The sequence below is a fragment of the Leopardus geoffroyi genome, chromosome D1 (genome assembly GCF_018350155.1).
Source record: "Leopardus geoffroyi isolate Oge1 chromosome D1, O.geoffroyi_Oge1_pat1.0, whole genome shotgun sequence".
In the NCBI taxonomy this organism is placed as follows: Eukaryota; Metazoa; Chordata; class Mammalia; order Carnivora; family Felidae; genus Leopardus; species Leopardus geoffroyi.
In genome coordinates, this window is record NC_059329.1 from 74861118 (window position 1) to 74873512 (window position 12395).

Below are 12395 nucleotides of genomic sequence, written 5' to 3' on the forward strand. Positions count from 1 at the left end.
AGGAAGGACAAATTTAGGGTCTTTATTTTTGCCATCACAGTGACAAGGAGATTTGGCCATGAACAGTTTATCCCCTACATTAGTCCAAAGTTAGAAATTCTCACCAAGATGCTTGCTCTTGAACAAATCTGCAAACTGAGGACTTCTCATACTTGAATGACAGCCCATTCACATCATCTGAGTGTTGTCATTTTGATCATACTGCAGCTTACTATGCCATAATATCTTTATTTAGGGGTTCGTATGGTTCCGAGGTATGAAGCTTTATACATAAATGGTCATTTCTAACATTCATTCATTCAACAACTATTTAGTGAGCCACTGCTGCGTGTCAGGCTTGGCCTGCTAGTCATCAAGAATACAAGGAGAACAGGACTCTGGTTCTCTTGGGACTCATTAACACTGTGATTTCTTATTCCTCAGGCCTGTAAACATCTACAGGATCTGGCCCTGCCCCTCTCTCCTACCTCTTCCCTTACCAAACTTCCTCTCCACCTATCTCTTATAGCCCCTCAAAACACCAAGGTATTCTTACCCCAGGGCCTTTGCACTTGCAGTCTTCTCTTCTTAGAACGCTATTCCCCCTGGTCTCCCCACATCCTTTAGGTCTTTGGTCAACTATCACCTTCTCCAAGGCAATTCTATCTAAAGGCAAAAGTCTTCCTTCACTCTTCCTCCTCCCCACCCTGTTTTATTTTTCTCCAGAGCACGGCTCACCCCCTGAAATGTCATATCTTTACTTATGTTTTATTTTCTGTCTCCCTTGGTAGAGCTTGGGCGGGAAGTTCATCTTTTCCAGCAATGTATCCCCAGAGCCCAGAACAACCTGGCACATAACAGATGTTTATATGTATCTGGAGACTGAATGAATGAATGAACAAACTGGCTCTTGACAGTCTGGGGTGCTCAGTGAGCCAGCTTTGCAGGAGTCATTATGTTCCCCGTCAGATCCATGGCCCCCACTTAGGCTTCCCCATTCCTCCTCCTGCTGGGCTCGCTCTGTGAATGACATTCCTACCCACTCAGGCTCAAAACCTTGCCACCACTTTTCATTCCTCCGTCCCTCCAGCACCCATAACTGCCAATTTTGGTGACCCTCTGGCCTCCTGCATCAACTCCTTTCTCTCTTCATTCTTACAACAACCCCCCCCCCCCACTATGTCTCACTTAGACCATGGTCATTATTTCCTACTTGGGCTCCCTCCCAGCAGGTCCTCCCCTCCAGTCTGTTCTCCACAGGGCAGCCAGGATGAGTTTCCTCATGGCCAGGCTTGATCACATCTCTCCCCTACCCAGAAACTAAAGACCGGATGCCTGGGTGGCAACTGCAGCTCAGGTCATGATCTCACGGTTCGTGGGTTTGAGCCCAACATCGGGCTTTGCGCTGACAGCACAGAGCCTACTTCGGGTTCTCTGTCTCCCTCTCTCTCTGCCCCTGCCCTGCTTGCACTCTCTCAAAAATAAAAACATTTTAAAAAATTAAGAAAAAAAAGAAACTATAGACCAATCCCTTAGGTCAGCATTCAATCCTCCCAGAAACTGCCTCCACCTTCCTACCTAGCTTTCCGTCTCACAACCCCTCGGTTCTCCTTTTTGCTCCAGTTGGAATGAACCGCTTTTGGTTTCTACATGTGCCTTAGAAGCCCCCACTGCCTGTTTCCTGCTCATGCTGCTTCCAATACTTGAAATACTTTCCTTTCTTTCTTCTAGTGTACTCATCACTTAGACCCAACTCAAACGCTACACAGCTTCTCCAAGAAGCGGTTCCCGATTTTCCGGAAGAATATAAAGTCCATCCTTCTCAACTCTTTCCCAAAGGTCATCTGTTTCTCTTTTGGGGCAGGTGTCAGAAAGCACAGGCAACATGAGATGTAGAAGAAAGAGTTCAGAACCCGGGTTCAGATGATCTGAGCTGGACCCACAGCTCTCTGGGTCTGAGACTTCCAAAGTATGCACCCTTAGATAAATTAAACTCTTGAGTCTTAACTTCCCCATTCATGCAATGGGAACAATCACACTATGACTATCATGGGTGTGTTAGGAGAATTAAATGTAAGTGACAGCGTAAAAAAAGCTTTGGCACTAATAAATGACTAAATTCGGTCATGATCAGCAGCTAAACCACTGGTAAACAAAAGTGTGACTTGTCCCGGGGAGGTTTCATGGAGGTCTCTTGCTGGATGAGCCCTAAATCCAGGAATAGGTCAGTGGGGAAGGGATTTTCTGAGGCAGAGGGACTCTGAGGCCCTAAAATCCCATATCCTCAGGCAATCCGAAGAGGGAAGAAGTGGAGGGTATATCCACAAAGCTGGGGCCCTAATGGTATTAATAGCTACCGATTCTGGAGCTTTTCCTGTGCCCCAGGCACTGCGCTAAGTACCCTACATAAATTATCTCATCTCATTTTATTCCCTCACAGAGTAATAGAAGAGGAAAGTCAGGCCCACAGCCGTTATATAAATAAGTGCTCCCCTCCCCCACCCCACCCTTTCAACAGTTCAGACCTAAAAGATATCCTGAAAATTTCCAATCCAGTGATCTTATTTTTCAGATGGGGAAACTGAGACCCTCAGAGAGGTGATGAGCATTTACCGAAACTGTCCAGCCAGTGAGGAAGAACCTGGGCCTGGAACCGAGATCTCCTCACTCCCAGGGTGGGAGTCACTGCTCGGCAAAAATCCAGGGGTACCACTCATTTTAGAGTATATGTCAATGGCGGCTCTGGAGGACAAAGCCATTTATGTGGACCACAATGTGGGTGGTGGTCCTTGGAGTTATGCCACCCAGTCATCCTGGTTCTGCTCCGTGCCAGGCTGCTCACCCCACTCAGGAAGGCAGCTCTTGAGACGAGAGCCTCAGGCCCCCAGAAGCCGAACACTGCCCTCCTTGCCAACCATCTCATTCAACGAAATCTCCTCAAAAGTGACTGACTTCATCCATTCACCATCCAGCTTGCACTCCTTCAACGTACCTCTCGGGGCACCCTGTCTGCGCCAGGCACCCGGCTCAGCTCTGGGGACACCCAGCTGCCCTTGAGGGGAGCCTTGCCCTGAGTTACCACCTGAGCCTGGTGAGGCTGTAGCTCAAGCTTCCACCAAAGCTTTGTCAGCAACACCAAGGGCCATACTGAACAGACATGAAGGAGGAAGGGGTGGCCCGACATCAAGGACTTGGGGACCTCTGCAAAGAGATGATGAAAAGGGCCCGGCTGGAGTAGAAGACCTAGGCCCTTAAGGAGGAGGAGAGAGTGACTGGGATGGCAAAGAGTCAGGTCAAGGTGGGGGAAGGGGTGGACTCCTGAATGCCACCTCAACCGGTCCAACTGAGGACACAAGCTCAGTGACCCCTGGGAGAACCCAACACTATGGAATCTGATCTCTGGCCTGGAGCTGCTTCATTCTCCCAAATTAAATCCCAAACCTGGAGTGTTTGCTTGCATGAGAGAGCTCTCCTTTGGGGCTGACTGAGGCAAACTAAAGGCTAACCCTCCCCCCCCACCCCCCCATCCCCGTCCCCCCAGTAAGGATGGTAGCAAATGAATGGCACCTACCGCTCCAAGTAGAGACAGGGCTGGAATTACAAAGACTTCCCTGGGAAGCTCAGATGAATTCTGGGGTTCAGGGGCTTCAATGGGTATAGGATTGAATTATGTAGGAAGAAAATGAGTATGAAAGCCAGAGACCCTAGATTCGAATGCAGGCTTTGTCACTAACTCTCTGGTGACCTTGGTCAAGCCACCTCACTGGACCTCAGTTTCCCCATTTGTAAAGTGAGGGGATTAAATGAGTTCCAAAGGTTCTTCTGATCCCGACCCTCTAAGCCAGTGATCCTTACTAAGGTAAGCCCCTCAGGGCTCTGATTCGGACAGTCTCGGGTTTTGCAGGAGCCTGGGCCTCATCTAGGAAAAAGGGGCATGCTGGGGGAGGGGAATGCGCTGGGCGCTTATTTTGGGGGTGGGTGGGGAGCGGGTTGTTTAAGCTACACGGTTGGTCCGGGGGAGGCGAAACGAAGGGAAGGCTGGGAGCCGCGTTTTACAGGCCAGCAGGCTAGCTGCGATCTCCAGCCTCCCTCCGGGGCTTCAGACCCTGGAGAGGCAATGCAGCCAAGAGCCGCGCACCAGCCTCGGTTGCCGAGGCTCGGACCCGGGACCACCGTCTCGATCCTTCCCGGGAGCCGTGCACGAGCTTCGTGGGGAGTGGCTGCTGCTCTCTCCCCCGTACCCAGCGGCGGGACCCCTCCCCGGCGCGGGGCCCCCTCCCCCAGTCCGGGGGCGCAGGGAGCCCCATGGGGGCGTGGCGGTGGCGGGCGCCGGCTTCTCAGCCCCGGGGGCTGGAGGAGGTCTCGGTCGTGGGGCCGCCCGGGAGGGACCCCACGCCCACCACCTACCGGCTCCCCACACAAAGGCGCCCACGGAGGCGCCGCACTTACCGGCCAGAGCGGGCTCCGGGCGCCGGCGAGCGGGCGGGCGGGCAGGCTGGCGGGAGGATGTGCGCGCGCGAGTGTGCGTGTGTCTGCGTGTGTTCCTGTGTGTGTCTGCGCGAGTGTGTGTGTGTGTGTGTGTCTGTGTGTGTGTGTGTGTGACGGGGGCCGCGCCGAGCTCTGTGCGTCTGCGTGTGCGGGGGCGTCCGTCCGTCGGTCCGTCCGCCCGGCGCTCCGTCCCGCGCTCCGTGCGCGCTCCCTAGCCCGGCCGCCCCACCAAATGCGCTTGGGCTGCGGAGTCGCCGGCGCAGCCGCCGGGTCGGCTCGGCACCCCCCAGCCCCGGCTCCGCCCCGCCCCCGGGCGGCCTGGCGCCTCTCCCCGGGAATTGCGCAGGGCCCGCGGGGCTGGCGGGCGGGGCGCGGGAGCTCCGGCAGCGCCCAGGGCCCAAGCGGGGCGGGATCTCGGACCCCTAGTCCCCGACCCTGATCTCTGGAGCCCCCTCCCCCCTACTCCGCTCGGAGTCCCCGCGCGCGCCGCCCCCGCGCGGAGGTTGCCTGGACAGGGAGGGCGGGGGAGCTGGAGAACCGCATGCATTTCATTCATGATTTTCTCTTCACGGGAGCCCCGGGCCCGGGCTGCGCCTATTCGGCGACCGCCAGAGGGACCCCAGCGGGGCCGTGCGCACCGAACCCAATGCGGGACGTACAGACAGATGGGGGTAGAGGAAAGCGAGACAAAGGGGTCAGTGCCGTGGGGGGTGGGGGGGCATGCATGGAAAGGGTGCGGTGGCGCTCCCCGATGTTGCCCGCACGATGCCAACACCTGCACAGAGTGGTTGCATACCCGGGCGCACACGGCGCCGGGCGCCCAGGACCTGCTTCAGGGCTCGGAGGAGGCACCTGCCTTCCCACTCTTCCCTCTTCAGCCTCTAGGGAGCAAGACCGTCCTCCACCAGGTCTCTCCCGCCTGACGCTCGCCGCTGGGCGCGCACCTGTCTTGGCTTTCTCGTGGGCACCATGGGCCGGGATGCGCAAGGAGCTGCCCACGCACCCCACAATCCCACATTCCTCAGGCTGGCACCCTGCTGGCCGGAGGTTCCAGATGTTCCACCCAGATGGGGGCTTTTTGAGGCGTCAGGCTGCACGCAGAGCGGGATCCTAAGCTCCATTTCTACATGGGGAAACCGAGGCGCACCACCACACACAGGTCTTACCCTGGTTCCAGCCACCATCCTCTTTCATCTGGATTTCTGCAATAGCCTCCCGACTGGTCTCCCTGCCTCCACCCTTGGCCCCCTGCAGTTGATTCTCTACACAGCAGTCAGAGCCATCCTTTTAAAACGTAAGTCTACTCCTTCACTGGAAATCCTACAGTGGCTCTTCATTTCATCCAGGAGAAAACTAAAGCCCCTATAACAGCCTGCAAGGCTTCTCAAGATCTGGCTCCCTTTGAGCTCCAACTTCACTTCCCACCATTCCAGTCACACCGGCTTTTTTAAATGCATCACCAACATGGCACCCCACTCTGTGGCCTCTGGACATTTGAACGGCTATTTTCTCTGCCTGGAAACTTCCTCTAAGGTAGTCACATGGCTTGATCCTTTACCTCTTCAATGTGTCGCCTCAAAGAGGCCTTCTGTGACCATCCTATTTTAAATTGTAGGCCTACTCCCCCTATTTTCTCCATGGTAGTCATGACCTTTGTTGTGTGTTTCCTGTGGCTCCCTGGCCCTTCATTTCCAGCGCTCACCTCAGTCCTTTGGCGTTTCAGTCATCCAGGCTCACCGAAATTCTGTTCTCTAAACAAACTATATTTTTCCCATTTCTAACCTTTGTTCATGCTGTGCTTTCAGCCTGGAAAGCCGTGCCCCTGTATTTTACCTAGTTTATAAGGTCCAGTTCAAGTACCTCCTTCTCTATGGGGGCCTTCACTCATATCCCCAGGGATACTCAGTACTCGTTCCTGTCTGCTGTGACAGCAGTTCCTTGTCTCTCCCCCCCCCCCCCCCCACCCTCCAAGCACACTAGAAACTCCTGGGAAAGGGCTGGGTCTCTTATCTCTCCCATCGGTACATATTTGTGTACAAAGGCTTTGATTGGAAGGCCTGGATCTTGATTAGTCTTTTTCCCTAGGAGGGGCACAGAGGCAGGCTAGGTCTCCTTCTTATCCTTAAGTAGTTGCCTGTGGCGTGAGGGGAAGGGGCAAATGTCTGATAACCAGGCTGTGATGGTTGGTCTGTATGGAAGCGCGGGTAGACAGGTCAGTTGCTGCTCAAGGACTTGCTCTCCCTCCCTGAGCATCTTCTCTGTCCTTCAGCATAAGGCTGATTCTCCCTGATGGCGTCCGTGGAACAATAGCAGCGACCGTAAACGAACACTTAGTATGCTCTAGGCACCATTTTGTGTATTTTCAGTGCGCTGCTCTATTTAATCTTCATGGTAACTTTGGGAGGCAGGCATTTTGATATCCCCATTTTCAGAAGAGGAACCAGAACGAATAAGTGACTTAAGGTCCCACAGTTGATATGTGAGGGCGTGTGTATTTCAAATTCAGATCTAGCTAATTCCAAAGCCCTAGTTCATAGAGCAGGGGTGCCTTAACAGTGAAGGCCCTGGGGGCTGATGGAGGGGGTGGGGCAAGAAAAGGGCTCAGAGAGCCTCTGCAAGATCAGCCTGGCCCAGATTCTTTTTGAACCCTGCTCAGGAGTCACAGAAGCTTGGCACTCCAGCAGGGCCAGGACCTCACAGGTTTCTGTCAATGGTGCTTGGGATGTCCGGTGGTGGAGGCTAGTCGTTGCCCTTCAGAAAGACAACTCCAGAAGGCCAGTGCTGCTTCCCAGACATTTGCAGCTGGCTGCTCTAGGTTCCGAGCCCAGCCCTAGCTGTCAGATGTGATTAATAATGTTCATCTCGGGGCGCCTGGGTGGCTCAGTCGGTTGAGCGTCCGACGACTTTGGCTCAGGTCATGATCTCACGGTTCGTGAGTTCGAGCCCCACGTCGGGCTCTGTGCTGACGGCTCGGGGCCTGGAGCCTGTTTCAGATTCTGTGTCTCCCTCTCTCTCTGCTCCTCCCCTGCTCACACTCTGTCTCTCTCTCAAAAATAAATAAAGATTAAAAAAAAAAAAAAGAAGACAATGTTCATCTCAAAGGTTGCTGTGAGGAACTGTGATGATATATATGATAATATACTTGCATGATATATACCTATATGAATATACCTACGAATTAGTAGAGGCTCAACAAATGATCTTTTGCTCCTTGTAGGGCATTTCTATCACATAGGGATAGAGCTAAACTAGTCTTCTTACCTTGTTTCTGTCTTGTGCATTCTCTTCCTGTTGTAGAGTTTCAGACTCCCACTGTCCAGCGAGGGGTACCCTAGGGTGCAGTTAAGGAAGGAAAGTCTAACTTTTATTAAAGGCTTTAAAAACAAGATATTCCATGTTATGTCCCTGTGTTTGCCCCTTTCGTGTGCATGAGTACATCAGGAGGGAGGCACTGTTATTACCAACAGGGAAACTGAGACCCAGAGAAGTCCAGGGGCTTCCCCATGGCCTCAGTACTCCCTAATTAATGGCTGGAGTGAGATTCTGGCCGATATCTGACTCTGTGCCCTGAGCAGCACCTGTCTGTGTCTTAACCCTATCGGCGTGGAGAATGAGACCACCTATTTCCTTTCTCTTCTCTGATGGAGAAGAAGGAGAATTCTGTGAGTCCCACGGCAATGAAGTCGATGGGGCATTGGGAGGATTTAGGCTTATTGGGTCACTTTGTGTGACTCATTTACCCTCTCTGGAGGAAGGGAGGAAGAAAGGTTTGCGAAAGAGGAGGGGAAGAAGGAAAGAAAGATGGTCTGAGTAACCAGAGAGTGTCTTCCTGGTGGTTTTTGATGGGCTCTTAGAGATTAGAGTCAATATTTCTTGCTTTTGGTCTCACTTGGGATTCACTCTACTGATAATGAAATGTTTTGCTTCAGTGAAAATGTTCCCCTATCCAGATTTTATTTATTTACTTACTTATTTATAACCCACCCCAATCCACAAAGGATTTGAGGTAGCTTACCACAGGAGCAGAAACCATAAAACAATGTTAAAATATCAATAAGGACGGAGAATCAGGACCAAGGAAAATGTAAATAAACTTTGAGAGAGAAGACCAAGCCTTGGTAATTACAGCTGATTCTTATCGAGCTCTTCCTGAGTGCAAAGGAATTTGTGTACATTATTTTATTTAATCCTTAAAAGAGCCCTGTCAGCTCAGTGTTACTATTGTCTTCATTTTGAGGCATAGGAGACTGAGGGCGAGGGAGATCGGCTATGAAGCTCCAAGCTACGTAGCTAGTGAGCAGTAGAACCAATATTTGAATCTAGCTGGATTTTGGAACTCATGCCCTGCCACTCCTGCCCTGCCTCTCCAAGGGGCAAAAGACCACCAATGTGCAGACCATAGGGGCCTCTAGAGTACTGGGATGGAGCCTCAAAGCCTGTTCGGATCTTCTTGGATGTCAAAAAGAGAGGGAAATAGTTAGCACATGGAACTAATGCTCTCCCAGCGTTCAAGTCTTTGCTCAGGCGTACCTCCTTGATGAGGTTCACCCTGACCACTCTCCTTAATAGCGGAGCCTGATTCTTCCTCCCGCTTCAGCTGCCCCCATACCCCTTTACCTTTTCCTTCAAGGATGGCACATTTTACCTTCTAACATACTGGGTAATCTGTAAACTGAATCGTATGTTTGATATGCCGTAAGGTATTCTTTAATATACTCTTTATTAATACCTGTATTTAAGAATTTTATTTATTTTAATTTTAAATTAGACAGATTAACTGTTTAATGTACTCACTGTTTCATCGTCCGTCTTCTTCCACTAGAATACAAGGTCCACATGGGCAGACACTGTTGACTGTTTGGAACACTTGATAGATCCCAAGGATCACAGACAATGCCTGCTATATAGATAGATTTTTGTTGAATGCTTGAATGATTATTTCAGAGAGGAAAAAAGAGACCAAGATGTCTAAAGTGGCAAAGTAGGTCACTTTTTTTTTTCCTAGCTCATATTTTCTTTCCTTCCTTCCTCCTTTCTTTTCTTCTTCATTTTTCTCCTGTTCATTTCCATACAGAATTCAAGGTAACTCTAGCACTAAGCTCTCAGAACAAGTCTTCAGGAAGCTTTTCCTGATGGTAGACTCTTACGGACCCCATGGCCAATGACCTTAGTGTCATTGTTAAGCAAATGCATACATGAGATTCATGGAGCTGATTTTGATGAGGTCTCTTGACAAAAGCTGGGCATCATCCCACATCTAAATTGGTAAAGGTAATTCATTTAGGGGTCTGGGAATGGTTTCCAAGTAGCATTCCCAAGGACTTGGGGTTTGGAGCAGATGCTGTGGGGATGGAGATGATGGGCAAATTAAAAGCGGAGCATTTGTGTGAAATAATTGACTTAAAAGGAGAGGACATCTTTGTGTTCCTAAGAGCTCACCTCCGGAGTCATATTTCCTGGCTGCAAGCCTGAAGAGTGAAAAGCCAAGGACGTTAACAAGGTTTGTCAGAGGAGAAGCTGAGCCGAGACCAATTGCTGGGGTGGATGCGGGTTGGGGTGTGATGTGATCTTGCTGTAGGAGCTGGCCTCAGATCCGGGCCGAGCCTCTGGGAGCCGCAGACACCAGCCTGTCAGCTCAAGGTGAAGGCCAAGGACACCTGGCTGCCAATCCCAGGAAGAAACATCAGAAACACTTGTGTCAGGAGGAGTGGGAGTCAGAACTTTGTCTCTCTCTGGGATCCTACGAAGCAGATTCATTCGCCAAATGTTTTACAGAGGGCCGCCTCTGAGCTGGCCACTATTCTAGAGGCTGGGTCCCTGTTAGAAAACAAGACAGTTAGCTTCCCTGCTCTCATGGAATGTACGTTCTAGTGGCAGCACACTGCCTATGGACCGGGTTGAAATAACAAATAAAAGGATGATTTCGGATAGTGGTAAGAGCAGTGAAGGAAAAGCAAAAGAGACGAGGTGATGGAGAGTGAAGGCAGGGGGAGGGCCACTTCTGACTGGGTGTTCAGGGAAGGCTGCTCAGAAGAGATCACATTTGGGCAGAGACCTGAGTCATAAGAAGGAGCTGACCATGCAGAGTAGGGGAAGAGCTTTCTAGGCAGAACTTTCTCTTGTAGGCACAGCAGGGAGGCCAGGGAGAGATGATGTGATAGAGGAGGCTGGGGGAATTCGGGTTTCATTCTAATGTGCTGGGAGCTACAGGAGGCTTCTGCTTGGGGAGAGTGATGGGACTTGACTTGAACATGGCATCCTAGTGAGCAGCAGCAGCAGCAGCAGCAGCAGCAGCAGAGAAGCACTGAGAATTCCAGCCCTCTGCTCTCATCCCCAGAGGATGTCAAGTCCAGTGGTTCCCAGGCTGGCTGCATCTCGGAATCACTTGGGAGATCTATTTAAAAAATATAGATTCTCGGGTGCCCCACCCCCCGCCCCTAAAGTCTGACTCAGTAGGAAAGGGTGACGTTTGATCTTAAGAAAATTCCCCAGATGGTTCTGCTGACTGGCTGGTAATAGCCAGCCAGTTAAGACCCCCCCCCCCCCCACCTTAGGAAGAGTATACTGAGTGTAAGGAGAAATTCCTTGTCTGAGGTCACACAGGGTGTTAATGGCTGATCTGTCTCCTGACCCCAGAGCAGTGATGGCTAGGGTTTTCTGGCAACAAGCTACAGAAGTGACTATTGGCTAACACAGGCACAGGGGAGTTTATTGGAAGACCATGGTGGAGCTTGTGGATGGAAGAGAAGGCTGAAGGACCATGCTTGGAAAGGTGGGAGTCAGGTTTGGACTTGGAACGTCTCCACAGTCACATCCAGATGTCACCATGGAGATGCACTTGACTTGGTGTTCTTTTCTTCCTGCCACTCAAGACTCAAAGTCCTGGGAAAGCGAGAATCTGATTGGCTGGTTTCTGGTTGTAGACTTACCCCACCGGCTAGAGGAGGGCACACCTTGACTGACAGTCCTCTCCAGACTTCACCCAAGAGGAAACCAGGCATCTGTTAACCAAAAGAGCAGCCAAAAAAAGGTCCATTACATCTGGCACCTCAGAGGGTTGTATAGATTATTCCTCAGTATCATCATTTCATAGTAACACTTAGTCATTTATAGTGTGCCAGGTACTATTCAAAGCATGTTACATACATTAGCAAATTTCACTCATACTTTAAGGCTATGAGGCGGGAACTGAGGTAGGTAGTGAGCTAGGAAAGTGAAACACAGAGAAGGCATGTAGCAACTTACGTCTACATTCTGCTTTTGTAGGTTCCAAAGGTCGTTTACACCTGTTGTCTAATTTGCTCCTGATAATCACCTGTAAGTAAGATGAGGCATTTTTACAGGTAAGGAAAGTGAGGGGGCATATGCTCTGGAGTTACACAGTAGGTGGAGGAGTCCTTGGATTCATATATTCACTCGCCCATTCACCATCCATTCCTTCATTCATCCCTCCATTTACTCATTCATCCATCCATTGGCTCCTTCTTTCATCAAGCAGCAAGCGGCTCTCAGGGGTCAGGACTGTGCTAGGTTCTGGGAACTCCTTGGTTAACAAGCCTCAGTTTTGTTTTTTGTTTTTTGTTTTTCTCCCCAGGAGTTCACCAATTCCAGGGCAGAGCATTTGGGGCAGTGGCCAGAGGGGTCTAGAGCATGAGCAAGCCCAGAAAAAAACAAAACAAACCAAACAAAGAACAAAAACGAAGCGCCTCGTGTTAAGGAGTTTGGATTTTTGTCTTGAGGGCAACGACAGAAGGATTTTAAGCTGGGAACTTGTGTCTTATGAGGACAACTCTGACTGCCAGTATGAAGAATGGACTGGAGAGATAAGAATGGCGGAAGGGAGAAAATTGCAGGGTGATTCAGGTGAAAAAGCGTGGCTGCCTGGATTAGGAGGTTGGAACTGGAGATGGAAGGAAGTGAACAGAGTT

At 50.9% G+C, this 12395-nt stretch overlaps 1 protein-coding gene and 1 long non-coding RNA gene across 3 annotated transcripts in view; one reads left to right on the forward strand and one right to left on the reverse strand.

Moving 5' to 3' along the window:
• PTPN5 (protein tyrosine phosphatase non-receptor type 5) overlaps positions 1-4749 on the reverse strand; it is a 55080-nt gene extending 50331 nt beyond the window's left edge. The window contains exon 1 of one of the 2 annotated variants that reach the window (XM_045484732.1): positions 4429-4749. The gene's annotated coding sequence lies outside the window, so the exon portion shown is untranslated. The remainder of the gene's footprint in view (positions 1-4428) is intronic. The other variant, XM_045484733.1, reaches the window with a different exon arrangement.
• A 662-nt stretch (positions 4750-5411) lies between these two features.
• LOC123601472 lies at positions 5412-12156 on the forward strand. Its single transcript, XR_006714123.1, has 4 exons — positions 5412-5761; positions 9542-9738; positions 11734-11810; positions 12062-12156. It is a non-coding gene; the product is annotated as an uncharacterized LOC123601472 (long non-coding RNA).
• The last annotated feature ends 239 nt before the right edge of the window (positions 12157-12395 follow it).